A 27,108-nucleotide genomic window follows, 5' to 3' on the forward strand; every position below is an offset into this window, starting at 1 on the left:
GAGAATGGGCGATGGTCGGATCCCAAAGGATCTCCTCTATGGAGAACTTGTGCAGGTAAAGCGCCCTACGAGTAGACCACAGCTGCGCTACAAGGGTATCTGCAAGAGGGATCTGAAAGCCTTAGGAATGAACCTCAACAGATGGGAAACCTTGGCCTCTGAGCATTCTGCTTGGAGGCAGGCTGTGCAGCACAGCCTTTCCCAGTTTGAAGAGACACTTTGCCAACAGACTGAAGCAAAGAAGCAAAGAAGGAAGGCCCACAGCCAGGGAGACAGACCAGGGACATGCTATACTTGCTCCCAGTGTGGAAGGGATTGTCACTCACGAATCGGCCTTTTTAGCCACACTAGACGCTGTGCCAGAACCACCATTTAGAGCGCGATACCATAGTCTTTCGAGACTGAAGTTTGCCAACATACCAATAATAAATACTCTTAACACTATTCAAGGCAGTGGCAACAGTAAGGTCAGATGCAAAGAGCTGTAAAGCTTTTCAGGTTCCCTTGCCAAGTGGAAAAAAATAGAAAATCAGAAGGAAATTGCACCCACATAGACATATACTACCCTTGGATACTATGTCTTCACACACAGGGACAACCAGCTATAGGGGTCTGGAGTAGAGTACAAGAGCATCTCAGCATGTCAGGTTGAAAAGGGCATTCCTGCCAAGTTAAAATGGGGTTAATGAGCTGCTGATTCCTTTCCTGCCTGGGATATAAGGATCCCTCAACTGGCTACAGTGGCACTCTTCTCCATACAGCCTGTGTTTAGGATTGATGCATAGTATGGACGAGAATCAAAGCCTTGACTCAGATTGAGCACTGATGCCGGTTACATGAAAGTGACCAAACCCGGGCCACTTTAAATCCAAGTGGGAGATATTTTATGGGGCCTGAGCCGTAAAATAGATAGATGTATAATATATTATTATTATTATTATTATTATTATTATTATTATTATTATTATTATTATTATTATTATTATTATTATTAACAGTATTTATATACCGCTTTTCAACTAAAAGTTCACAAAGCGGTTTACAGAGAAAAATCAAATAACTAATGGCTCCCTGTCCCAAAAGGGCTCACAATCTAAAAAGATGCAAAAAGAACACCAGCAGACAGCCACTGGAAAAGACACTGCTGGGGTGAGGTGGGCCAGTTACTCTCCCCTTGCTAAAAAAGAGGAGCACCCACTTGAAAAAGTGCCTCTTACCCAATTAGCAGGGGTTATATATATAGATATTACGTTAAACAGAAATTACAATGACAGAAAAAGAAGTTGGGAGGTTATGCATTTACGTGACTATTTTATGCTAAAGCACAAATACAGTTCCCAAAATCTTTCATAATACTGTATCATAATACTGAGAAAAGGTTTTAAGGCCGGATTCTTAAATTAAATCTTGAATACTCCTTTTCTGCTGACCATTTCAGTAAAGGAAGTTAAAACTCACAATGGAAAAGAAGCCAAGGAATCTGTATCCTCTTAAATCCATTCTGGTTTTAAAGAATGATATATTTTGTTCCTGTTCCAACTGGTTTTAACTGTTGCAGTGTGTTATATTAAAAGTAATTTTATATCTTTTAACTTTGCTACATTGTCAATGTTGGTTAAATAGATCACCTTGAGCATTCTTGGGGAATGCTGATGGATCCATCAAAGATCAGTTTACTTAATTATAAGTAAATAATTAACTGCCTTGTCCATCAGTGTATTTGCAACCTTGATGAGAGAGTGAACAAAGGCAACATACCTCACGACATCTATTCCTTTTAAGATTTATTGGCATTTTCTGATGTGACAGTGAGAAATTACTGATCTTACTGCTGGAAGTGTGTGTACACTGACTGGAACAACACATAGGTGAGGAAATCCATTGGACTGACTTCAGTCATTTCCAGGTTTTGTCACCTCTCCAACTGTTTTCCATTCATCTTTTAAAAATGAACTTTTATCATGGTTTCGCTATGCTAAATGCAGGTTAATGAAACAGCTTCTTCAACAGCTTGTTGTTGAGGGGCTCCAGCTGCGCACTACAGTAACTCTTTTCAGCAAAAAGAAAAATGTTGAAGTGGGGTGATTTTATTTATTTATTTGGCACACTCCTGAAGAAGAGAATTTCTGCCATCAATCACGTGCATGGCTTCCATCTCCTTCAAAGTCGATTGCTGTTGCCCTTGAGCACTGAAAAAAATGAGATTCTTAGGGCAGTCTTATGCTAAAAGCTAAACTAGACAGGACAGTGGCAGTGCCATGCATTTAAGCACAGAATAAAACTGACTCGCCATGCATTTAAGCACAGAATAAAACTGACTCCCTTACAATCCCCATCCAAATGGTTGGCAACCTTCAGTCTTGAAAGACTATGGTATAAGCCGACAGCACCTGGTATTCCCAGGCAGTCTCCCATCCAAGTACCAACCAGGCCTGACCTTGCTTAGCTTCCGAGATCAGATGAGATCGGGCATGTGCAGGGTAACAGTTCTTGGAGTAACTTTGGACCAGACTCTCTCTTATAAATCACACCTCGAGAACATGGCCACAAAAATCAATACCAGGAACAACATACTCCAGAAATTAATAGAAACAAGATGGGAAGCTTTAGCCACTACTCTCAGAACATCAGCATTAGGATTGATCTACTCCATAGCAGAATACTGTACTCCAGTGTGGCTTAACAGCTGTCACACTAGCAAGATTGATGCCAGATTAAATGAAACCATGATGATCATAAGAAGCTGTATAAGACCCATGTATCTGTTGGCTCCCCACATAGCACCACCAGCTCTACAGAGACAAGAGGCTTTAGTGAAAGAATATAGAAAAATCACCAACAACCCACTTTTACCAGTGCATGCCGAATGTCCTCATCTATCAATTGGTAGGCTTAAATCCAGGAAGCCTTCTTTGGCACTCGCACAACATCTGCACAATAATTTCAACATCAATGCCCAATGGAAAGTTAAATGGGTAGTCCAACACCCAGAAACTGGTAGATATATAGACAATCTACACTTAAGGTGCCAGGTTTCAACTTACCTCGCCAGCACTGGAAAACTTTGAACAGGATCCGTACCCTACATGGTGTTTGCCAGGACTCAGTGTTTAAATGGGGGCTAGTATCTACCCCACAATGTGATTGTGGGTTTTCCCACCAAACCTTATACCACATTGTGTCTGGCTGCAAGCTGAGGGCGTATACTGGCCCAATGTCTGACTTTTTCAATGAAGGTAACTCTGTGCTTGAATGGCTGGACAAACATAGATATTTGATCTAAATTGTTATATAAGTCCATGTATCATATGCCATATAATGAATGAATGAATGAATGAATGAATAAATAAATAAATAGGCACAGAACTGTCACCAGGCCAGCCTTAGGAGCTGTGGGGCCCAACCGGAAACATTTTTGACAGCGTCCCAGATTCACAGCAATGTCTGTAGAAACTTAGAGATATGAATAAAATTTATCATAGACTTTATATCTGTATGGTAGAAAGGAAAGTGATCAAAATGTGGGCTTAAAAAGTGAAATAAATTTTACACTGTTCTATAATTAATCAACATATTATGTAATTCAAGTATCCAGGACTGATCTTACTTAGTAAGAAAGTCCAATCTTTGGGGCTTTCCTTGGATTTGATGGGCATGATGCCATGGACAATAGCATTTAAGACCCTTCATACCCAGATATGGGACATTGAAAAACAAGAGCTCCTAGCTGTTGCCCAAAAAACCTGTTCCCCGCTTCATTTTGGATTACTCTGGGTGGCTGATTTTAGCAGTTCAGGTCCAGCCTATTTATACACAGATTTTTTATACACAGATTTGACTCAACACGAATGGCTCCTGCAAATGAGAAGGAATGTGCTGATCCCTGAAGAAGGGAAATCAGTTTAAAAAACTGAACAATCCTTTCTCAATAGCCTCCTTAATGAGAGAGAGGGCTGCTGTCTGACAATGCATCAGTCCTTCTCCCTCCAGTGGACCCCTCCCTTCCCCGAGCACAAAGAAAGGTGATCCCTTTGCATTGGTGAAGGGAGGGGCTGAGTGTAAGCTCTCAGCTCTTTGTAAGCTCTTGGAGGAGGACTGACTGATGGATTGTCTTGTTAATGACTCTTATCTTATATCACAAAGGTCAGCAAGGCTGTTTTTAAATCACCAGAGCAAAGAAACTTTATTTTTTAAATTGATTTGCTATAGTGCGTTTTTTGCCATCCATGTGAGTGAACCCATGCGAATAATTATTCTCAACCTGTAATTATTTAACTTTCTTAAGGAATCTGCATGAATGAAGAGTGTTCTCCCTAGCTAAATTTAATGCCCTTACCTCAAATGAGATGAAAGCTAGGTTTAATGCTAAGCAATCTAAAGCATGTCATTGTGGCACAGATTCCTTGGAGTCCCCATATTCTACTAAGTTGTATCTGCTATCTAAGGAGCCATTGTTTACGCCCTCTTCTAGTGTCGCTTAATGGATCTAAAATGGACATTGTTAGACAATTACTAACTGGGAGGAATGAGGCAGTATCAATTAATATGGCTAAATTTCTTTACCATGTTTATAAAAGAATTGTCTCTGGAAGCTGAGCTTCATCAATGTATGATGTGGATAATTTTCTTAGACCACTATTTGGATTTCTTTGTACATATGCCAATAAAGGTTTTGAAATTGAAAATGTAATTCAAGTATTGTAAAAAAATTTCAGTATATAATAAACAGTATAAACAAACACTACTGACATTTTAAGAATTCAGAAGAACATAAAAATTGTTGCTGTTCTTTATAAAACCTGCAATGTAGTGTAAGCTGTCCATTGCTATGTTGTTGTGTATATTTGGCAAGACTAGATTACGCTTTCCACATGGGCTGCCTCCGACGCATTCTCGGCATCACCTGGCAGGACAAAGTTCCTAACAAAACAGTCCTGGAACGTGCTGGAATCCCTAGCATGTATGCACTGCTGAAACAGAGACGCCTGCGTTGGCTCGGTCATGTCGTGAGAATGGATGATGGCCGGATCCCAAAGGATCTCCTCTATGGAGAACTCGTGCAAGGAAAGCGCCCTACAGGTAGACCACAGCTGCGATACAAGGATATCTGCAAGAGGAATCTGAAGGCCTTAGGGATGGACCTCAACAAGTGGGAAACCCTGGCCTCTGAGCGGTCCGCTTGGAGGCAGGCTGTGCAGCATGGCCTTTCCCAGTTTGAAGAGACACTTTGCCAGCAGTCTGAGGCAAAGAGGCAAAGAAGGAAGGCCCATAGCCAGGGAGACAGACCAGGGACAGACTGCACTTGCTCCCGGTGTGGAAGGGATTGTCACTCCTGGATTGGCCTTTTCAGCCACACTAGACGCTGTGCCAGAACCACCTTTCAGAGTGCGATACCATAGTCTCTCGAGACTGAAGGTTGCCAATACAAAAAAAAAAAAAAGATTACCCTAGTGTGGGGAGCCTTTGGGCATGGGCTCCAATCGGGCGCAATTGATCCAATTGTCTCAAACCCAGCCCTGACTGTCCCAATCATACAGAATGAAACATTGGGAAGAGGTTGATTTCAAAAGCAGAAGAGATGCTGAGGTAAGGACTGCACCTCAGTATGTTAGAAAAACCTGATGGTTGCTTCAGTGGCATCACTAGGATTCGCGTCACCCAGCACGGGAGGCCTGCGTGTCACCCATGTAGTGGGCGGGGCACTGCCCTGGTGGGTGTGGTAATGTACCATTGCCCCGCCCCCACTGGTTTTTGGCTGTACCTTTTGTTAGAACACAGATATTTCGATGTGGTTTGTTTCATTGCATTCTGCATGAAATTACGCATTGATTGATATATAACATGATGGGATTATTCCTCCAAATTCTGATTTTAGTGATTTTGAAAACTTGTAGAGTCTCTCTCACACACACACCCCATGTCAACTTACTAACAACTTATTGCAGCAGTTCTCAAACTTTTAGCACTGGGACCCACTGTTTAGAATGACAATCTGTCCAGGACCCATTGGAACTGATGTCATGGCCAGAAGTGACATCATCAACCAAATTAAAAGAAATAATTATAAATAATTAAATTAAAATAAAATAATTAAATAAGGGGGAGCCAGTCCTGTTCCACCAAGTGATTCTACTCTGAAGTAAGTCCTATTGTGGTCAATGCGGCTTACTCTCAGGAAAGTGTGGGTCGAATTGCAGCCTGTGAGCCCAATCCTATGCATGTCTACTCTGAAGTCCCATAGTGGTCAATGGGGCTTACTCTCAGGAAAGTGTGGGTAGGATTGCAGCCTGTGAGCCCAATCCTATGCATGTCTACTCTGAAGTAAGTCCCATAGTGGTCAATGGAGCTTACTCTGTAGTCTGCCTGCAATAACAACCTCCCAAAAAAGAATCAGTGAGCTCTTCAGCTTTCCCCAGTGTCCAGTTTAAAGTTCTTCTGTTTCAGGCATATAAAGATAAAGACCCTCCTGGCTTTGCAAGTGCCAAATAGAAAACTTCCCCTTACCAGCTCAAGCTGCTTTTTTGTCCTAATTAGGGGGGGGGGACGACTGCCGTATGTTGCGCTCCAATGGATCAAGACCCTTCTGGTGTCCTCACATTCCCTTTGCCTGGCCTGACCACCAGCCAAGGCACATCTGCCTACTCGACTAGGCAGTAAACGTGACTGTAAACACGACTGTGAGCCTGCTTTGCTTTCCATAGGGCTCCATAGACTGGGAGGGAGGCTGCTGGGAGGGAGGAACCTCCTTCTCCGGTGTTTTTGGGGGCTGCACTCATTGGATGAGGACCATTCTGACGTCCTTGGAGCCTCTCAGCCTGCCTTGACTAAGGCAAGTCTGCCTACTCGTGAGTAAACACGGCCACATGGCTTCGTTTCGGGCTCAGACTCGCAGCTGGGAGGGGGGAGCTTCTAGGGTGTTTTTTTGGGCTGCATTCATTGAATTGAGACCATTCCAGTGTTGTTTGATTCCTCTCATCCTGCCCTTTCCAACCGACTATGGCAAGCATGCCTACTCGCAAGTGAACGTGCTCACTTTCGAGTGAACGTGCGAGTGATACGGCTCACTTTCACTTTCCATAGGGCTCCAAGCATTTTTTCCTTCCAGTTTTTTGGCCATAACTTTTGAACAAAAGGAGCTATTGCAATCCTGTTTTTTGTACTGCACTCTGCTGGCCATTCCACATCCAATGGTTTATGGCATGACGGGGTAGCTCCTAACCCCGCAATGTTAGCGCGTCCTCCCCCCAGGGTGCGTCCCCCCCAGCGTGTCACCTGGTGCAGCCCGCATCCCCTCCCCCCCCAGTGACACCAGTGGGTTGCTTTATTATGGGATTTAGAATAGAGAAAGGGGGTTGGGATATATGTGCTCATTTCTTTTCCTGCCCACTGCTTGTATGACTCTAAGGGCCCAATCTGATCCAATTTCCAATGCTGAAGCAGCCACAACGCAGCCCCAAAGTAGGAAAACAAAAGTTCTCTTACTTTTAGGGGGCCTGCATATCTGCAGTTTTACTTCACAGTTTTAGGGGCTTCCCCAGGTCTCCCAATGCCTTATATGGCATTTAAAACATCACTTCTGGTTTGTTTGTTTTTTTCAGAAAAACAGGAAGTCAAATATTTTGCCTCTAAGGCTCAGCCTGAGCCTGGCAGAGGCTACAGATGGACGTCCATGGCCCCTGCTGGGGTCAGATAAAAGAGAAATGGGCCAGTTTATATATTTGACTGCACAAGCTAAAGCAAAAGACTGACCAAAGCAGAAGACAAGAGCACCTCCCACTCCCTGGATTGGAAGGTGTAAAATAAGCTAGAGGAAAAAGACTCACAAAACTGGATCATTTGGTATGCATTAATGACTGGCACTGGCAACGAATCACAGACAACCATGTAAATCCACACCCATACAAGTACAACTGCCTGCTTCTTAGAACTTATGCCATCTTCAAGAGCAATGGCTCCCAACCTTTAATGACACCATGGACCACTGAGGCAAAAATCTGAATCAGTGTGCTCCCTGCTCTTGCATCGGGGGGGGGGGCGGCGGATTATTCGCTTGCCCACTCACGGACATGCCCCCCTTGCTCTTCAGCCAGCAAGTTCTCATCCGCTCATGGGCTGTGCCAGGACCACCTCACTGTGTCAGGACTCTTTTCCTGTTGGTCAATGGATTCTTCCACTCCTTCCCTCTCCTGTAAGCCTTTCCTGCAGGCTCCACCCCTTCTTCCAAAATGCTCAAGGCTGGTATCCTCTCCCCAACAGAGCAGGAAAAAAGGCTAGTGAGGCACAGGTGGGAAAGATCATGGGAGCACTTATTAAAATTAACGAAGAGCAATCTTTAATTTTGTGTGTGTGAAACCTTGTGGACCAATTTTTATGTTCTTGCAGAACACCTGTGGACTGCAGACCACAAGCTGGGAACCAATGTTCAAGAGCATGATTGAAGACCTGTTGGCTACACTAAGCCATGTGGGGTAGTATTCCTATACAATCTCATAATCAGAGGTCAAAAGGAAGACTACCTAAAGAATTCTGAGGAATCCCTTCATTGATTTGAAGCAGCTGGACTGTGGTTAACAAGAAATGTTTTTAGCAGGTCCCAGGATGGAACTGTAGCTCAGTGGGAGAGCACATGTTTGGCATGTAAAATCCCTGGGATTCAATCCTTGGGATCTCCAGGTTGGGGTGAGAAAGACCCAGCTGAAACCTTAGAGGGCTTTTGCTGCCTGTCAATTTGGATGATACTGAGTTAGATGGAACAACAGCTGGAGGGCTGAACTACATGTGATTGGCCCTTGCATGCTTTAAAATTTTTTCCTAAATAGTAGCTTCAGGAGAACTGGTTCATACTGTGACCACAGAGTGAGCAAGGGTTCTTTAAACAAAACTCAGCTGCTGCAATAATCCTAGTCTGGAACAGACTCTGTGCAATATTATTTGCCCTTGAAGGGAAGCTCTGTCAATGGGATTAATGTCTAGTATGCTTCTTTTTGAGTCACATTATTTCTGTTGCAATTTCTTGGAAATACTGAATTACCATTCAGTGATTGGTCTATACAGTATGGAATCAGATGGCTGTTTTTTAAGAGCTCTTGTGTTTTTTCCCCCCCAAACACACTAACAAACTTCTGTAGGATTTTAGTAATTCATTTTCTCTTTCTCCAAGTTGTGACTCATTTAAATTCTTATTACTTCATTTTTATCATCAAGTCCAAATCAGAAACAGAATTTGTCTGGATTTTATTCATAATCCTAAGGCCATAAAAATTCAGTGGGAGCATTAAATCTCCACAATTGTATAATTAAATTGGCATAACACTGGACTATGTGTTTATTGTGTTTAATAAATTGAGTTTTTGAACTAACAGTAGATTATGGAATTCACTTGCCAACAGCTTTTTGCTGTTGCTTTGCCACTGACTGCCAGGTTCCCCGGGTCCTAGGCCCCCAGCTCTTGGGGGACAAATTTGTTAAATGTGTTGCACAGATTCCTTTAGAGCTCAAGTACTGAAGCTCTTTGGTACAAACTCATAATCACAAAAGATATGGCCCTCCAAGAAGAAGATGCAGATGCAGATTTTTTTAAAAGTTAATTATTTTTAGAAAAACTCACACACTCTAAAACTCATTTAGAAAAACTCACACGTTCGCTTGCGTAATCTAATCTTCTTTCACAAATATTGTTTTATTTTTATGCAAATCAGTGTAGATTAAGGGCTCAATTCTGAACTTCCCAGCACCTTCCTGAGCAGCGGCACCAAAGTGGCTACTGCTATATCCAGCGGGCACTGGAAAGCAGCCAAGGATCTCCTGGGGGAGACTTTCATTCCCTTCCCCTGGGGAAAGCTCCAAGCCCCACAATGACGTTTCTCAAGTCTGCGCCCGCTAATTTGCCAGCACAGACTTGGGAGACTCCATATTGGGCCTTCCGGCAGAACTCTGCTGATCTCACCCCCTTCCATCCCGGTTCCTCCCCTCAGTTCTGTTCAGCCCTCTCCCCCCACCCTCCAGAGGCCGCATTGCCACTAGGCAGTCTCACCCCCAGCGACGGCACGTCATCCTCTTGCCTGGGCCTGGCATCTGACTGGCATTTACAGCACCTGACAAGTAAGGGCCCCTCCTTGGTCATAAACCACTTATACTGGAGAGTGCTCAAGGAGAGAAGAAGGGTGGAGAGGTTTAAAGCAGAGGGTATAAAATCTGGCATGCACCATTGCTGATCCAGCCCCTCCCACTTCCTCCCCACCCCTGTCCTGTCATGCCCCCAGTCCTCCCACTCCTTCCCTCTCCCTGCCCATAGCCTACCCCTGCTGCTTGCTCACTGGAGCCAGGGACTCCAGGTAGGCCATGGTCATGCAGCAGGCATTGCTTGCCATTTCTTGCAGCAGCCCAGTTGTGCACTATTTGGAGTTGCATTTCACAATGCCATAGGTTGGACTGTGCGGCTGGAACATTCGCTCCAGCTGTGAAGCTGGATCATAGAATTAGGCTGTAAACATCATAGAGTTCATTGGGCTGTTCCCCAACTGTTTGGGTAGAATCACTCCATGGCTACAATCTCTTTCTGCAAAGGGAAGGAGAGTGCCACTTATGCAGAGACCCTTCTACTCATGGAAGTACCTCTTGCATGTGCACCATTCTCCTTCCAGTCATGGAAAGGAGAGTCTGCAGACTTGAAGTTCCTCCATACAAATGGAATACAATCCAATGACTACAAGATGCCACAGCCCTACTTATTACACCATTCAGGTCATGATCCCCAATGAGGCCAATGGAGACAACATTTTTAATAGGGCATTTCTTTATGTCTTGTCCAGCCTACCATTAATAAGTCCCACCAGACTGTAAAGATGTTTAGGACTGCAACTTTGAGAAGTTCACAGCGTAATTATGTCATGAGATGAGCAACAAATTATTTTGCATGTTCTTCTTTACATAGTTCTATAAATGTACAAGGTTGCCCTGTCTATATTTTCCAACAGCTTTTCACAGAAGCATAACTCATAGGTCTGTTTTAAGTCAATGTCATTAATGATAGTGAGCTAAATAATTTACAGCCCAATCCTATCCAACTTTCCAGCACCAGCACAACGGCAATGCAGCCCCGGGGTAAGGGAACAAATGTTCCCATACTTTAAGGGGGCCTCTGTGACTGCTGCCCCACCATAGGAAGCAGTGCATACCCCATAGGCACAGCAGCACCAGCACTAGAAAACTGGATAGGATTGGGCTGCCAATTATGTTGATTCTGGAGAGATCTCTAGCAGAATCAGATTGCAGAGTGGCTCACGCTCATCCCAGCCAGTGGAAAGATACATGACTTGGCCAGAAAGCATGCAACACATGTATCTGATGCTGTAGTAAAGCTAGAAACTTCATGGTAACATATTCCAGGGAATGCAATCCACCTTGACAGTGGGAAGATTGCACTAGACAAAACTATTGAACCTCTCTCTGGTTCCACAGTCATTAGACAATCTTGCCAAGAGAAGCTGCCTTGATGAAAAGCACTTCCACCTGGTTGCCCTTCAACTACTGAGCTATTCCAGTTGGTTAAACACTATTCCCCAGAACCAGTATGCTTTCCTTGTTTGATGCATGCACATGTGTGAAAAATGCACACATTTTTCTTCAATTCTTGTATTAAAAAGAATTATGATGACATTAAAAAAACTCTGCTGACTAATTAGCCAGTATTACTTCGTTTTTGTCTCTCTTTTTTTTTTAAAAGAAAAATAAATGTTATTACTAACTATTTGTTAAAAACATACCATTGATATACAGTGGATTACCAGTTTACAGTACTAATTCATTCCAGGGACTCGTATCATATCATGAAAATATTGTAATGAGAACCCAATAATACATAGATTTTTGGTCATTATTTCCAGAACTTCGGAAGTCGTTCAACTGATCGGAGCGTTCCTTTGGCCTTCCTCCTCCTGTGCTGGCCCAGCTGCTTTGAAGTTATCCCTTCCCCTCTCAGGTTGACTCTTATCACCCCCCCCCATGATATTTTGAATCTCTCCATCTCAAGGCTTGAACATTCTCAAACCACACTCGCAACACAGAAAGTAAAGCCACCCACAACGCTGCGTCTCACTCAGCCTGTTCCCTCTCAGTTCTTTCCAGTGTTCACAATAGCCCTGCTGCAGCCATCCCAGAAAGGGAGGTGCTGTCACTGGCTCTGCTGTGGTGCCACTGCCAGGCAAGGAAGAAGGGTGCAAGGAACTCCTCCTACTTTGCCATTCGGTCATACACTAACTATCCGCCATTCCCTCTTCCTTTTCTCTCCCTGGTCACAGCAGTGCATACTTATTGTAAAGAGCAGAACTTCTCATATAGTAAACCTTATTTTAATATGGAGAGTCCATGGTTCTTCCAGTGTCCAGTGTTCATTGTATTGATTCATTTATGCAAATAAAGCAGGGTTCACTGAATATCATAGCATGAAAAACATAAACACATAGACAGCCATAAGCATAAGAATGGGCCCCAAGTCCCATGGAAGACACTTCTGAGTAAGGATGCATAAAATTAGGCGGTAGGAGTAAAAGTTCCCTTTGCAGAACCAATGTGCTCTAAGAGTAGCCATCTAGCATAGTGGGCAGAGGTTTGTCTGTCTCCCATCTACAGATCGCTTTCTCCACAAATGTCATTATCATGCCCATAATCAAAATGGACTTTTGGATTAGGTGAAGCTGCAGTGGTGTCACTAGAGTTTGCATCACCCAGTATGGGAGGCCAGCACATCAACCCTATTATGGACCTCCTCCCATGCAGTTGATGGGGCAATGCCCTGGGCAGTGGACATGGTGATGTACCATCACCCCGTCCTGCTGGTTTTTTGGCTATAACTTTTGATAGAATAGAGATATTTCAGTGTGGTTTGTTTCATTGCATCCTGCATGAAATTACAAATTGATTGATGTATATATAACACAATTGAATTAGTTGAAAATACCGAGATTTTAAAAATGTTGACGAGTAGTGGTGTCACATCCAGAATGCGTGTGACTTGGTGTGGCCCGTACCCGCTGCACCCTCTAGCGACACCAACACCACTGCAAAGTTGTGAGGAATACAATTATACTGCAAATAGTTCTCAAAATGTTACTACAAGCTTTCCAGAACTTTTTATCAACATCTAAAGTTTCCTGTCTTTGTGATGATGCTTACTGTGTTCGGGGGAAAAAATGATACAAATTTTTAAAAAACAAAGTTAATTGAACTTTGGTTGCTTTTGAGAACAAACATCTTGCAGAAACTGTGGGAAAAGTCTTATGAGGGGGAGGAAAATAATGCAGAGACCTGTATATGGGAACTTGTTCAAGAATGCTGTCTTTAGATATTTGTGTGTAGGTGACAAGACCCTTTGAAAGTCCCCAGACTGGGTAAATGCTTCTACTGTTACAGATAGGCTCATTTATAGAGCCAGGATGGTGTAGTAATGCAGAGGTTCTCAAATTGGGGAGTCGCAACACCCCAGCCTGATAAGCCCTGCCTTAAGGGACAGGGGAAAGGAGAAAGAGAAAGGCAGCAATGCGATTCACAGGATCTTGCTGCTGCCAGGGACTGTTTTCTTTCTTTTTTTACTTACCTCCAGCAAGCACCAAAGTCTTGGGGTGTCTGGGGAGCCCTCCGCAGGGCTCCCTGATCCTGCTAACAGAAAAAAAAAAATGCAGGCACCTCCTAACATCTAAAAATAACAACAAAAAGGGCACTTCCGGTTTCATGATGAAAATTGCAAGTGTCCATTTTTTGTTATTTTTAGATGTCAGGAGGCGCGGCGAGTCCTGTCGACAGCTCCTCGGACCCCCCAGGACTCCAGCATGAAGGTAAGTAAAAAAAATCCCTTCCATCCCTGGCAGCAGTGCAATCCTGGAGAACATATCACAGCCCCTCTCCCCCACACACTTACCTCGGGTCTCAAGCTCTAAGGAGTTTGACATCCAAGGGTGAACTTAAGACCTGGAAGATCCAGGTTTAAATCCCTGCTCCGCCATGAAGCTTCCTGGTTGAGGGTGACTTTTGGTCAGTTACTTGCTCTCTCTCTCAGCCTCACCTACCTCACAGAGTTGCTGTGAGGACAAAAGGAGGGAAGGATCTATGTACACTACCCTGAGCTCCTTGGAGGAAGAGCTCCTCCATATTTAAAAATGTGAAAAATAAATAATAAAATCCAGTAATCTTGTTGTTACACCTCTCTCTTCATATCTTCTTGAGGTTGCATCTGTACCACAAATGAAAATATTGCATGAAGGCAGGTATTTGAGTCTGTCTATATTAAGTACACAAGAAAAGTTGGTTAGATATAAGGATTCCTTGGGCCATTTTACAGCATAACCAACCATTATGACCAACAGCATAACCAAGAGAAATCCTACACATACAGTACTCATTCAGAAGTAAGTCCTAGTGGGTTCGATGGTGATTACTCCTCCCAGGTACTTGTACATAGAACTGCATCCCACAGAAAGTTGCCTGAGGTGGTTTTGTGGCCTCTGACATATACAGTCAGGCGTAAAATGGAAACACAGATGTTGAGAAGTGAGTCTCACCACTAGAGGGTGACTAGAATGAAATTTTAGACCAAATACCAAGAAAAGTCCCTGGCTGCATTTGGCTGTGCAATAGTCTTCCAAAGGAAGTGTGAGACTCTCTCTCCTCTCTTGGGACTCATAAAACTAAGTACTGCAAGAAACAATGCCGCTCTTGGCAGGGAGGCAAGATGATCTAATGTGCCTTTTCCATCCTTAAATCTCACAGGTCATGAACAAGCTGACCCTACTTGCAGTTCCTTCTAAACAGATCTCTGAGATATCAATGGTAGGAATTTGTCACGAATATGTTTGAAGGCAGATTCCATGAGAAGACAAGGAGTTAGGGATGGCTCCTTTGACCTTTACACAATGACTTGGCTGTGTGGATAGAGTAGGCTTTCTCTATGGTCAAATGCCAATGAGCATGGGGGTGTGTGGGAAGGATGGAAGGGAAGGGGATGAGGAAATTTGCTGCCTGCCTGGAAGCAATGGGGAAATTAGAGGTTAACTGCTGGGTGGCAAAAGGAGACATTGCTGTAGCTAGTGTTGCCAGCCTCTGCACTGCCCCAACCAGGGTGTCTTTTAAGAATAGTTAGATTTACAGGAATTAGCAGGTGAAGGTTTTCATCACATGGAGAACAATGCTACATTTTCTACATGTTCAAGATCCACCTGCTAAAGGCACCCCTGAAAAAGGATGATCCAACAGTTGGCTGCTATGGCTGTAGTTCCTGCCCCATAGAAGGTAAGCACCTCGAATGGAAAAAGGTAGAACATCCTGCTGAGTGAATGTTCCACCCTGAAACATGAAGAGATCTCACCCATAGAAGAGCCCTTAAACACAAACCATGACATAGGAAGCTGGTTTATACTGAGTCAAACTTTTTGTCCATATAACTTGGTATTGTCAACATTGAGCGGCACTGACTGGATATGACTAATTTATTAAGGTTAGGGTTATTTTTTAAGATTAGGACCAACCTACCTAACCAACCTTCCAGCACTGGCAGAGCAGTGCCAATGGGATGTGTGCTTCATCCTGTAGTTGAGTGGCACTCACAGAAGCCTCCTCAAAGTAATGTTTTTTCTGGTAACTCTTAGTTACTTTCCCTTAACTCTAAGTTAACTCCCTTAACTTAAGAGCTGCATTGCCCTTATGTCGGTGCTAGAAAGTGGGTTAGGATTGCACCCTAAGTTAGCTGTTTTTGTACTACACCCACCACTCTTTTACATATTTCTCCATATCTAAAGGCCAAACTAGACATTTACAGCGCAATCCTAACTTGTGCTGGAAATAGGCAGGACAGGAGGCCTGTGCTGTATCCAGTGCAAGATTGGGGCCAGAATCAGCTTACCGGAGGCAAGGGAAACTCTTCCTCAGACCTGCGCCACCTCAGGAGAAGATGCAAGTCTGAGGAGAACATAATGGCTTGGAGCTGCTCCGTGCTGCTCAGGGAACGAGGTTGGGATCCGGTGTAACTGCCAGTCCCAGCCCCGCCTCCCGCTCCCCACCTACTCCCAGGACCACCTGCCCTCCCTCCATCCTGAAATGCCTTCTTCCCGCTTCCTCCCTGCCTCCTCCCTGCACTCTCCAGACCTCTGTGCCAGCTGAGTTTGACCGGTGCAAACTCACCGTCCCCAGGGCCCACAATGGCACACTTAGGCCGGAGCAAGTCCCTTATATGCACACACATAACACACACTGAACCCTTTCCCCACCTGCCACTTCTTCACTTCCCCTCTATGAAGATTTCCAAAAGCACATTCCAAAATGTCCCTTCTTGATATTTCTTTTCTTGCAAGTTGGGGTTGTCGAGGGTTTGTAATACTCATTTGCACGTCATGTGTAGTTCTAACCTTAGTTACTTCAATGATTTGACAATTTGTACTATACCTGAGAGACAAATGGAGCAAAAGAAATTTAGACCAATGTTTAATTTGAGCCAAAATTTCAACATCAACATACTGGAATGAGAGGTTCTGGATTTCTATGGTTGTACACCCTACATTGTGACTTCCACTGGGACAAATCAGAATTAGAGTTCAATGAAGTAACAGCCCAGTCCTTACCACTCCATAGCATGGAGCAGCACAAACAGAGTGTGTTGCATACTATAGCGGGGGGCTGGCAACCAGAAAGCCAATTTGAGGTAAGTAAAAAATTTGCTACTTCTCAGTAGGCAACATTGTTAGAAATTGGTATCTTCAGACCCTTGCCAGCTATTTTGCTGATGTAAATCTGAGGAGAGGAAGGGGGCATGTTGGGCAGCAAAAGAGGGATAGCATCCTGGTACAAGTCACTGCTGCTGAGAGTCACCCCCAAGCCCCAAACTGCCCTCTGCCCACTTCAAATCTCCCTGAATCACCCATAGCCTACCCTTACTGGTGCAGGCTGGATCCATTGATGGCAGGTGTGCAGAGCTGCTGGCTATCTGCCCGGTGACTTCTTCATGTGTGGTAGCAGCACACCATTTACAGTGGCACTATTACATTTACAATGGCAGAACACAAGTTCCTGTGGTCGTGAATAGTGGATAGGATTGGGCTGTGAGTGATGGAATCAGATGCAAGGCAGATTAAGAAATGGGATTGACTTTAGAACAGATACAGCAAGATGAGTGACAAGCCAACATAAATTCTACTAGCTACATTGTACTGCCATTGTCTGTTTTATAGTCTTTCCTAAGGGAAGAATGCTTTCTTAAAGGGTAATTATTATCCTTTTGAGCAAGACAGAGGAAGGGCCAAGAGTTTTGAATCTGGATGTCCAACATAAAAGACATCTGGTCATGCAGTGCTTCCTCTTTGAAGATGAAAAAGGGAAAGTCAAATAAAGGTTTTTTATGTGCCCACATGCTGGATTATAAATCTCTAAGAAGTGAAATTGCTAACAAAGATGTTGATATCTCTGAATGGCTAAAAAATTGAATTTCCAAGGGTAAGCCTGCATATTGTATTAATGCTATGAATCCATAATTTGGAAAAATATGAACTCTGTCGGATTCTGAATTCCATGGTGGGCTGGAAGGCCCAACACAGAGTCTCTCAAATCTGGGCCGGCAAAATAGCCAGCACAGACTCGAGAAGCCCCATTGCAGGGCTTGGAGCTTGCCCTAGGGGAAGAGGGCGAAAGTTCCCTTCTCACATGGAGACCTTTGGCTGCTGCCATGGGGCTGCAGGATGCAGTGGTAGCTGCTTTGGTGGTACCAACGACACCACCTTTAAGATTGGGCTGTTAGAAAGTTGTCTACATCATGCACCCTGAGACCATGCCCTGTGACCTAGTGATCTTCTGAGTGACTGGTGCATTTTAAAGCAGGAACTGAAAGTAATGCAGAAAAGAAGTAAAGTTTGGAAAATGAGGTTAGGAACCATCTTGAACCATATATTTGTTTTGCACAGGGGCATAGTTTATCTTTGTGGATGTTTTTATTTTGAAGTTTAATGTCTGGAAACTAGATGACAATGATCAAGGTGACAATGATCTATCTCCTGAAACTGAACATCTCATATAGAGATACTGCAGCAGTGAGTTGGATTATTAATTAATTAATTAATTATTATTAAGGAGGAGAAGATTTATATGCCACTTTTCAACAGGTGTAGTTCACTAAGCAGTTTACATAGTATTATATGCTACATAGTTCAGGATAAATTAACCTTACCACACATACTCTCTGTAAATTGGAAAAGCTTGATGGGGGAGGGGGTTTAATCAAGCCACAATACATTGCTCATTTTTTATTTATACTATTACATTTTACTGTCTTTTTCACCATCTCCCTTGCAAATATTATTTGTCATGAGACCATAATTTTCCTAGATGCCAAAGAGCTTAGGCTAGGAGTGTTGTTTCCATTAAAATCACACCAAGGTCTTTGGCAGTCTGTTATTTTCAAAACTACTGCAAATAATACAGAAACATGCAAGAGTATTTTTCCTGAAACATTTCAACTGTGTCACTGCAATAATTCAATTGTGGAGTTGTTGTTTTTTAACCTCTGGCCTTGACCTTAAGATCCATGAACAAGACACTCCACAAACTCCATGCCTCATAATTATGTTTAACTGATTATACTGAGAACTAGATTTGACCTAAGTCACAGAAGATTCATTTGAATCATAAGAATATCAATTCCTCCCCCCCCCCCTTTTGAGGACTGTAGTCCATATGGTTTCAAGGGAAACCAAAAGGACAGTTTATTCATCAGGCTCAGAAAATAAACAGTAAAAAAGAACAACACTACACTTATTGCATTTTAAAGGTTCTTAAGACAATTCCAGGTGGTTGAACATCCAGCTCCTGATTCTGAATACTGTAGTTAGATTTCCAAGGCTCAGCTGGTGTGTGCTGCTGGTGTTTCAGGCCCCTTCCTTCAAATACATCCACTTTCTGAGTCTTCCCAGCATCACAGATGAGAATGAAAAGGAAGATATAAAATTACTGTGAAACACTATCACAAACATAACCAAGTTTATTCAAGAAAGGTTCTGATGATTCACAGGTGGTTTTCCAGGAGCCAGTCTCTCTCTCTCTCTCTCTCTCTCTCTTTCTGTACCCTTCTTGTTGCTCATGAAACTCTGCCAAGTCACCTGGTGTTAATTACAAATGTTCTATAATGTCAGAGAAGCAGCCAGGCAATTCATAGGGCATGTGCTGCTGATGCGGTTACATTATGTTACTTGGTTAAAGGAAACATCCATTCTTCAGAATTTATTTTCCTGGTTGAATTTCTATGAACCTGGCAGGGACTCAAACTCACTGAGGGGAAAAAGATGGGTGGTATGGGTTTGCCTTTGTATGACTATCAGGGATTCAGGGCATAAACCACTTCCCCACATAGTACAGCACACTTCCATTTCATAAGAACATAAGAACAGCCCCGCTGGATCAGGCCATAGGCCCATCTAGTCCAGCTTCCTGTATCTCACAGCGGCCCACCAAATGCCCCAGGGAGCACACCAGATAACAAGAGACCTCATCCTGGTGCTCTCCCTTGCATCTGGCATTCTGACATAACCCATTTCTAAAATCAGGAGGTTGCGCATACACATCATGGCTTGTAACTCGTAATGGATTTTTCCTCCAGAAACTTGTCCAATCCCCTTTTAAAGGCGTCTAGGCTAGACGCCAGCACCACATCCTGTGGCAAGGAGTTCCACAGACTGACCACATGCTGAGTAAAGAAATATTTTCTTTTGTCTGTCCTAACCCGCCCAACACTCAATTTTAGTGAATGTCCCCTGGTTCTGGTATTATGTGAGAGTGTAAAGAGCATCTCCCTATCCACTCCGTCCATCCCCTGCATAATTTTGTATGTCTCAATCATGTCCCCCCTCAGGCGTCTCTTTTCTAGGCTGAAGAGGCCCAAACGCCATAGCCTTTCCTCATAAGGAAGGTGCCCCAGCCCCGTAATCATCTTAGTCGCTCTCTTTTGCACCTTTTCCATTTCCACTGGAAATGGTACTGCATGATGCGATACCTAGTAACGGTTATCAAGCAATGACTGAAAGGAAAGAGCTTGGGCATGTTCTAGTGGGGGCAGGCCTGATTCACCCACTATAGGCACTGTCATATTGCCCTTGCGCCTAGTAGGCTGTACATAACAAGTTCATAAGGTGAACTCATGAGTTTTGAGTTCATAATGAGTTCAACTTGATGTTGCGCAAGTTGCTATGACACACATTTTTAGGTACAACTCCTGCATCAGGTACAACTCCTGCATCAAGCTTAACAGGCCTGGTCTTCCACCTGCCATGTGCAGTTGAATACTTCAGCAGCACACACTGCCACACTGACAGAGGCCAAGGCCAGTCCATCCGTGAGGCCAGCTGAATCAGTCATGTCAGGCAGCACTTTGGCAAGGGTGACAATGGCAGGGCCTCCACCACTTCACCTCCTGCTTATGGATTCAAAAAGGAACGCCACGATCCTCCATATTTCCTCCTCCATTCCATTTCTCTCTTCCTTTTGAGAAGGAAAGGTGGAGAGAACAGCTTGTGCACTGATGAGTTCAACCTCTGGAATCCTGTCTCGGACACCAGGAGATCTTGAGTCTGCCCTGGTGGTGGCTGCTGCTACTTTTTATGGAAAAACTTACTATGAGGTGATGTCTAGTATATTCTGTGTTTACGCCAAAAGTCGACTTCCATGCAACAGAAGAGAAATACAGAACCAAGAAAGCTGCAACAGTTCAGAGAACAAGCAGGAGAACATCAGTGCAGCCCCCTGCCAGAAGAATCCTTGCTCTGTTTTAATTTAACCCTTTCAAAATAGCTATACTTTCTATCTGACTGTCTGCTCATCCAGCTGTTTTGAATGTCCCCTTGACTAACAGAGAAATAAGCTTTGGCCATGTACAGTACAGACACCTAAATACATGCATGTGTGTTTATTTTTTGGTTGGTGCTGAAACTGAAAGTCCTGTTTTTTAGATTGATACCACCTGTGCAGAGGCACACGTGCTCTCCAGTATGTGTTAGAAGGTTCTAAATATTTCCGGTCCCACTTGATTAAAGGCTTAGTGCATTCTATTGGGACCCTTCATATAATTTACACCAGTCTTTATTATATGTCATTCAATTCCTTGCTCTACGCTGATCCATAACAATAATATTCAGTGTTCCTGATTATATAATAGTAGTAGTAGTAGTAGTAGTAGTAGTAGTAGTAGTAGTAGTAGTAAAATCAAAAAAATTTTTTTTTTTAAGAATGTGTCCCTGAATATACTTTGGTGGGTTCCATGCCTTTCTGTCTCTGCACAGTTGTAAAAATATGTCTTTAATTACTCTTAGAGCCCTTGATTCAACCTAGCTTGAGAAAGTCAAGGCATATGGTATATTTTTTTACAGTACACATAACAGTTTAGCTCTGCAAAGATCCCATTTTTAATTGAGAAATATTTAGAGATAAGCAGAACAGCCTCATTTGATTTTAAAAAAATTGTTCTGTAGTTTGTTCTGTCCTATGTTCCACTTCCCGAGAATTCTGGTTGAAGACTAGTAGAGTGCAGGTTGGGCCTCGATATCCATAAAGGATCTGTTCTCTGTTCTCAGATCCACAGATACCAAAAAATGCAGATGCCAAAATCCATGGTTTCATTCCCTTTAAAGCTTCTTAAGGCAACAGGAGCTGAGCTCTGATTGCCTCTGGAGGGCTTTCTGAAGCCCGCAGAGGATGCACGCATCCATCCACAGCCTCTGCGGGCTTTAGAATGGCCTCATAGAGGCAAAAAAAAATTAACAACACAAAAAGTGGAACCTGACTGAGATTTCCCAGAGGGGAACTTCAGGGCCCAATCCTATCCAACTTGTCATTGCCAATGCAGCCATGCCAACAGGGTGTGCACTGCATCCTGTGGGGGGGGGGGAGCTGTCATGGAGGCCTCCTCAAGATAAGGGGATGTTTGTTTCCTTACCTTGGGACTGCATTGTGGCTGCATCGGCCCTAGAAAGTTGGATAGGATTGGGCCCTCAGTCTCTGACTATTTGAGTGCATTTTCAAGTGAAAAACAACCACAGAATGAATCCTAAGTTAGTAAATTCCCATGCAATCAATGAATGTTTGTTCTGGCTCTTAAATTAGTTCAATAACTGTTCCTTCTCCCCAGAGAACTGCAGTTCTCTGAGGGGCCCAAGGATCTCTAACAATCTTGCAGACTCATCAAACTACAATTCCCAATATTCTTTTGTGAAATCCAGGACCGTTAACTCATATGAAACCACCATGAGTTAAGATACGAAACAACCACAAGTTTAGAACATAAGAAGAGACGTGCTGGATCAGGCCAAAGGCTCATCTAGTCCAGCTTCCTGTGTCTCCCAGTGGGCCAACCAAATGCGTCAGGGAGAACAAAAGACAATAAGATACCTATATTCTGTTGCCATTCCCTTACATTTGACATGTCAGAGATAGCACATACTCATCATCAGTGGTGTAGCTAGGTCATTTGACACCAGGGGCCCATAAATTTTTTTACACCCCATATGATTAATTAATTAATTAACTAACATTTTCCTCATTTTTATACCACTCTTCTTATTAGCTCAGGGTGGTGTGCATGGTTGCTATCCTTTTGTCTTCACAACAACACTGTGAGGTAGGTGAGGCTGAGAGATATGAATAGCCATGACATGTAATGAATAATAATGGCCAGAAAATAAATGCAGTTAATATTTCCCACAAGCAATGGATGAACATCAGTGCCCTCCCCTGCTATTGGTCCCCTGCATGTAGTACTCAGTGACATACTGCCCCTGCATCTTGAGGTTCAATATAGCCATCATGGTTAATAACCACTGATAGAATATAGTCCACCATGAATGTTTAGAATCCACTTTAAAAGCCAGTGACCAACAACAACTAATCTTCCCACCAGTGGCATCATAAAGATTGGTGTCAACTAGTTTGGTAACTCATTGCGTCATCCCCATTAACTTCACTACTGAAAAGCAGTTTTATTAGCTCTGATACATGGACTGACTCATAACAACGCCTTCTTGGTTCCATGCTGCATTATAACAACATCTCATAAGCTCTCAGAACACTCAGCCTCATTGGTCAGTTTTGAGTTGAGGAAATCAACTTTGGGCACTGTCCTAACCCCACTTTCCAGCACTGACATAAGGTCAATGCAGCTCTGAGGGTAAGGGAACAAACATTCCCTTTCTTTGAGGAGGCCTCCATGAGTGCCACCCAACTGCAGGATACAGCATACATCTCATTGGCATAGCTATGCCAGTGCTGAAAAGTTGGTTAGGATTACGCCCTTTGTTACATAAGTTGTGTTTTCTTTTTCTGGTTATTTGGCTATAACTTTTGATAGAACACAGATATTTCAATGCGATTTGTTTCATTACATTCTGCATTAAATTACAGATCAAATTATATCTTGGGGTGGTGGTGGACAGGTCGATGAAAGTGTCGACCCAATGTGCGGCGGCAGTGAGGAAGGCCAATTCTATGCTTGGGATCATTAGGAAGGGTATTGAGAACAAAACGGCTAGTATTATAATGCCGTTGTACAAATCTATGGTAAAGCCACACCTGGAGTATTGTGTCCAGTTCTGGTCGCCGCATCTCAAAAAAGACATAGTGGAAATGGAAAAGGTGCAAAAGAGAGCGACTAAGATGATTACTGGGCTGGGGCACCTTCCTTATGAGGAAAGGCTATGGCGTTTGGGCCTCTTCAGCCTAGAAAAGAGACGCTTGAGGGGGGACATGATTGAGACATACAAAATTATGCAGGGAATGGACAGAGTGGATAGGGAGATGCTCTTTACACTCTCACATAATACCAGAACCAGGGGACATCCACTAAAATTGAGTGTTGGGCGGGTTAGGACAGACAAAAGAAAATATTTCTTTACTCAGCGTGTGGTTGGTCTGTGGAACTCCTTGCCACAGGATGTGGTGCTGGCGTCTAGCCTCGACGCCTTTAAAAGGGGATTGGACAAGTTTCTGGAGGAAAAATCCATTATGGGGTACAAGCCATGATGTGTATGCGCAACCTCCTGATTTTAGAAATGGGTTAAGTCAGAATGCCAGATGTAGGGGAGGGCACCAGGATGAGGTCTCTTGTTATCTGGTGTGCTCCCTGAGGCATTTGGTGGGCCGCTGTGAGATACAGGAAGCTGGACTAGATGGGCCTATGGCCTGATCCAGTGGGGCTGTTCTTATGTTCTTATATATAACATGATGGTATTATTTCTAAAAACCACAATTTTTGCCATTTTGATCACTAGTGGTGTCACCCCCCCGAAGGTGGAAACTGGGGCACCCTGCCTGCCGTCCCCTGCTAGCTATACCATTGCCCATCATTGTTTGTAACCTGTGATGAATGCTCTTTTAAAGGCATGTAGGCCAGATGCCATAACCACATCCTGTGGTAAGGAGTTCCACAGATTAATTACATAAAAGCTTTTCATCGAAGCCTAAAATCATTTCTCTTCAGACTAGCTTTCTGAGGTTATGGTTATTTTAATACTAAATGGATGTACTGTGGATTTTATGGGGATGTTTTCATTGCTGATTGGATTTTACAGATCTTGCCCTTCTTTTATTAAGAGGTGACTGCTGTTGGTTTTGATTTTATTTGTGATGTTTTAATATGGATGTTTTAATGTTTAATCTTATGAATTACAGTGTTTTAATGTTATGGGTCTATAAGCCACTTTGCATGCTCTTTGGGAGAAAAGCAAGGTACAAAACAACTACTGGCAAATCAATCAATCAATCAAACAATCAAAATAGCCCTGCTGTTGAGTTGTGTTTCCATCCTTTCTACAACAAAGAACCTGAAAAACTATCCCAGAACACAAATGAGTATTGGAAAAGAATAAAAGTATAAATATTTGTTTGGCAAAATTCAAAGTGAACGTGTGTGGTTTATCATACTTAAACTGTAGCTAATGCTTAAATGGGTTTTCTCCCACAAACAAAAAGCAGTCAACAGATCCAGAGGGCATGCTCTTCTCCTATGAAAACATTTTTCCATTCCTGCTTTCCCAAAAACTAGGAGTTCAGAGCTTAACTGCTTCATGTTATGAAAGAATAAATTTACTGTGAAACATTTGAATAAAAACAGGAGTTAAAATCATTGGCCTTTTGGGTGGGTGGAAGACAAAGTGGGGATGAAGGGTATGTTACTTGTCAAGGCACGAAGCAAATATATTTGGAAATAGTCTCTGTCTTCTTCTTTCCCTTAAAGATGATCCAGCTTCACATTCTGAAAACTGTGCTGATGGGGCTTTAGCATTTGCTTCCACATCGTAAATTTACAGCAGAATCAAAGGACAAAAGATGGAGCAGTATGTTTGACTTCTTATGGCACAATTAAAAGAAATTGAAAAATAGTTTGTCATACAACATTTAAGGAACATCCCATTGCTAACATCTGCCCAGATGTGGAGAAAGCTCTGTGCTCTTTCATTATCAACATTTTCAGCCCAATCCTATCCAACTTTCCAATGCTGATGTGGCTGTGTCAATGGGGCATGTGCTGCATCCTGCAGTGGGGGGAGGTGAGTCACAGAGGTCTCCTCATAGCAAAGGCTCAGCAAAGTAACAACAGCAAGAAGGCCGACAACAGGACTTTTTACATCATTGCTCCTCTCACCCCAGCACCTCTAATAGTTCTTGAGAGTTCCAAGAGCCGGGAGCTACTGAAACCATCTGTTAAATGAGGCCTTCAACATTCAAGGAAACTGCAGTGGAAGATTTAGAATAAAAATTCAGCAGGTTTGAATGACTTATAAATACCCTCAATAAGTAAATATTTTGGAATTTTTTTTTCCCCCCTGACAGGGCTCTTCTTGCCTTCAGCAGCAATGTGTCATGCAGATATCCTACACAGGTACAGAGCAAACAGAAGATTCAAGGACAAAAAAAAGAAGCACAGCAGGGATCTTGTCAAGCAAGGCTGGACACTGCAGTGCTCCAGGATCATGACAAGGAAAGGATGAGGCAAGAAGCAGGAAGGTGTCTGAGAGAGCAAGGATAACTGGGGGAAAAGACTGGATAGAGATGGGAGGTAAACACGGTCAAGAGCTCTTGTGAGAAAGGCTAAGATTCATATTATAGCCTAATCCTAACTGGACTCTGCACAGCCGGAACTAGAGTTCTGGCAGCATAAGGCCCTTTATAGCTATTGCAAAAGGCAACAAGCCATTCAGTGCAGCATGGCCACTGCCACAAGTTGTGAGTGGCTGTTTCCGTGAGCTAGCATACCAGGGACGCCTGCCAGCACCAATAAGTAGGTGCAGGTAGTTGGAGAGAGGAGATGAGGGGACAGAACAAGGTGGGGAGGGGGAGGAATAGGGAGGAGATGGGGTGGGGAGAAGGGCATATTTGGGCCAGGAAGGGGGCAGTATTGGCAGCAGCTGCATCAGCACTGGAAAGTTGGATAGGATTGGGCAGCAGTGGTACATGCTGATATCCTAATCCCCTCCCCAGTCTCAATCCCCTAACCTGGGTTCATGAGAACTTGCACCTCATCTGGCATAAGTCCAAGTAGACTTAGAGGGCCAACTCAGGCTTACCCTGGGGCAAGAGAACAAATGTTGCCTTATCCTGAGGTGGCCTCCAGAGGTCGACAATCCCCCCATGGGATTCAGCAATCAGCAGGTTGGCTGAGCTGCACTGCCATGCAGGAAGTTGCATAGGACTGGACTGCAAACCATACAGAACTTTCTTCCCATTTTTCCCCCACTAAATAGAGTGATAGAGAGATTGTGCCTTTCTACCCCACCCATGGAGTACGCTCGTCTTGATGGACATCCATCATGTTCAAGTAGGGCATGCGTGTAAAAATCATGCAGTCAATTCAAAGATTGTATGAAGAAACTATCACACTTTTCAAACCCACAGGTACCATATTTATACTGTGTTTAAACCTACAGAAACATTACATTTCAAAACCTCAGGACAGGTGCACCCAATGGAGAGGAAGATGCAGTTTGGTTTGCCTGCCACATCTATGGAAAAGACTGAGGAGAACATAAGAACATAAGAACAGTCCCACTGTATCAGGCCATAGGCCCATCTAGTCCAGCTTCCTGTATCTCACAGCGG

General features: G+C 43.4%; 1 protein-coding gene and 1 pseudogene across 1 annotated transcript in view; both read right to left on the minus strand.

Moving 5' to 3' along the window:
- COL8A1 (collagen type VIII alpha 1 chain) overlaps nucleotides 1–27,108 on the minus strand; it is a 92,996-nt gene that overhangs the window by 60,732 nt on the left and 5,156 nt on the right. The gene's annotated exons all lie outside the window — the stretch shown is intronic.
- On the minus strand, nucleotides 2,379–2,495 carry LOC136646528 (5S ribosomal RNA; annotated as a pseudogene).

This window comes from Tiliqua scincoides, chromosome 3 (assembly GCF_035046505.1).
Source record: "Tiliqua scincoides isolate rTilSci1 chromosome 3, rTilSci1.hap2, whole genome shotgun sequence".
In the NCBI taxonomy this organism is placed as follows: Eukaryota; Metazoa; Chordata; class Lepidosauria; order Squamata; family Scincidae; genus Tiliqua; species Tiliqua scincoides.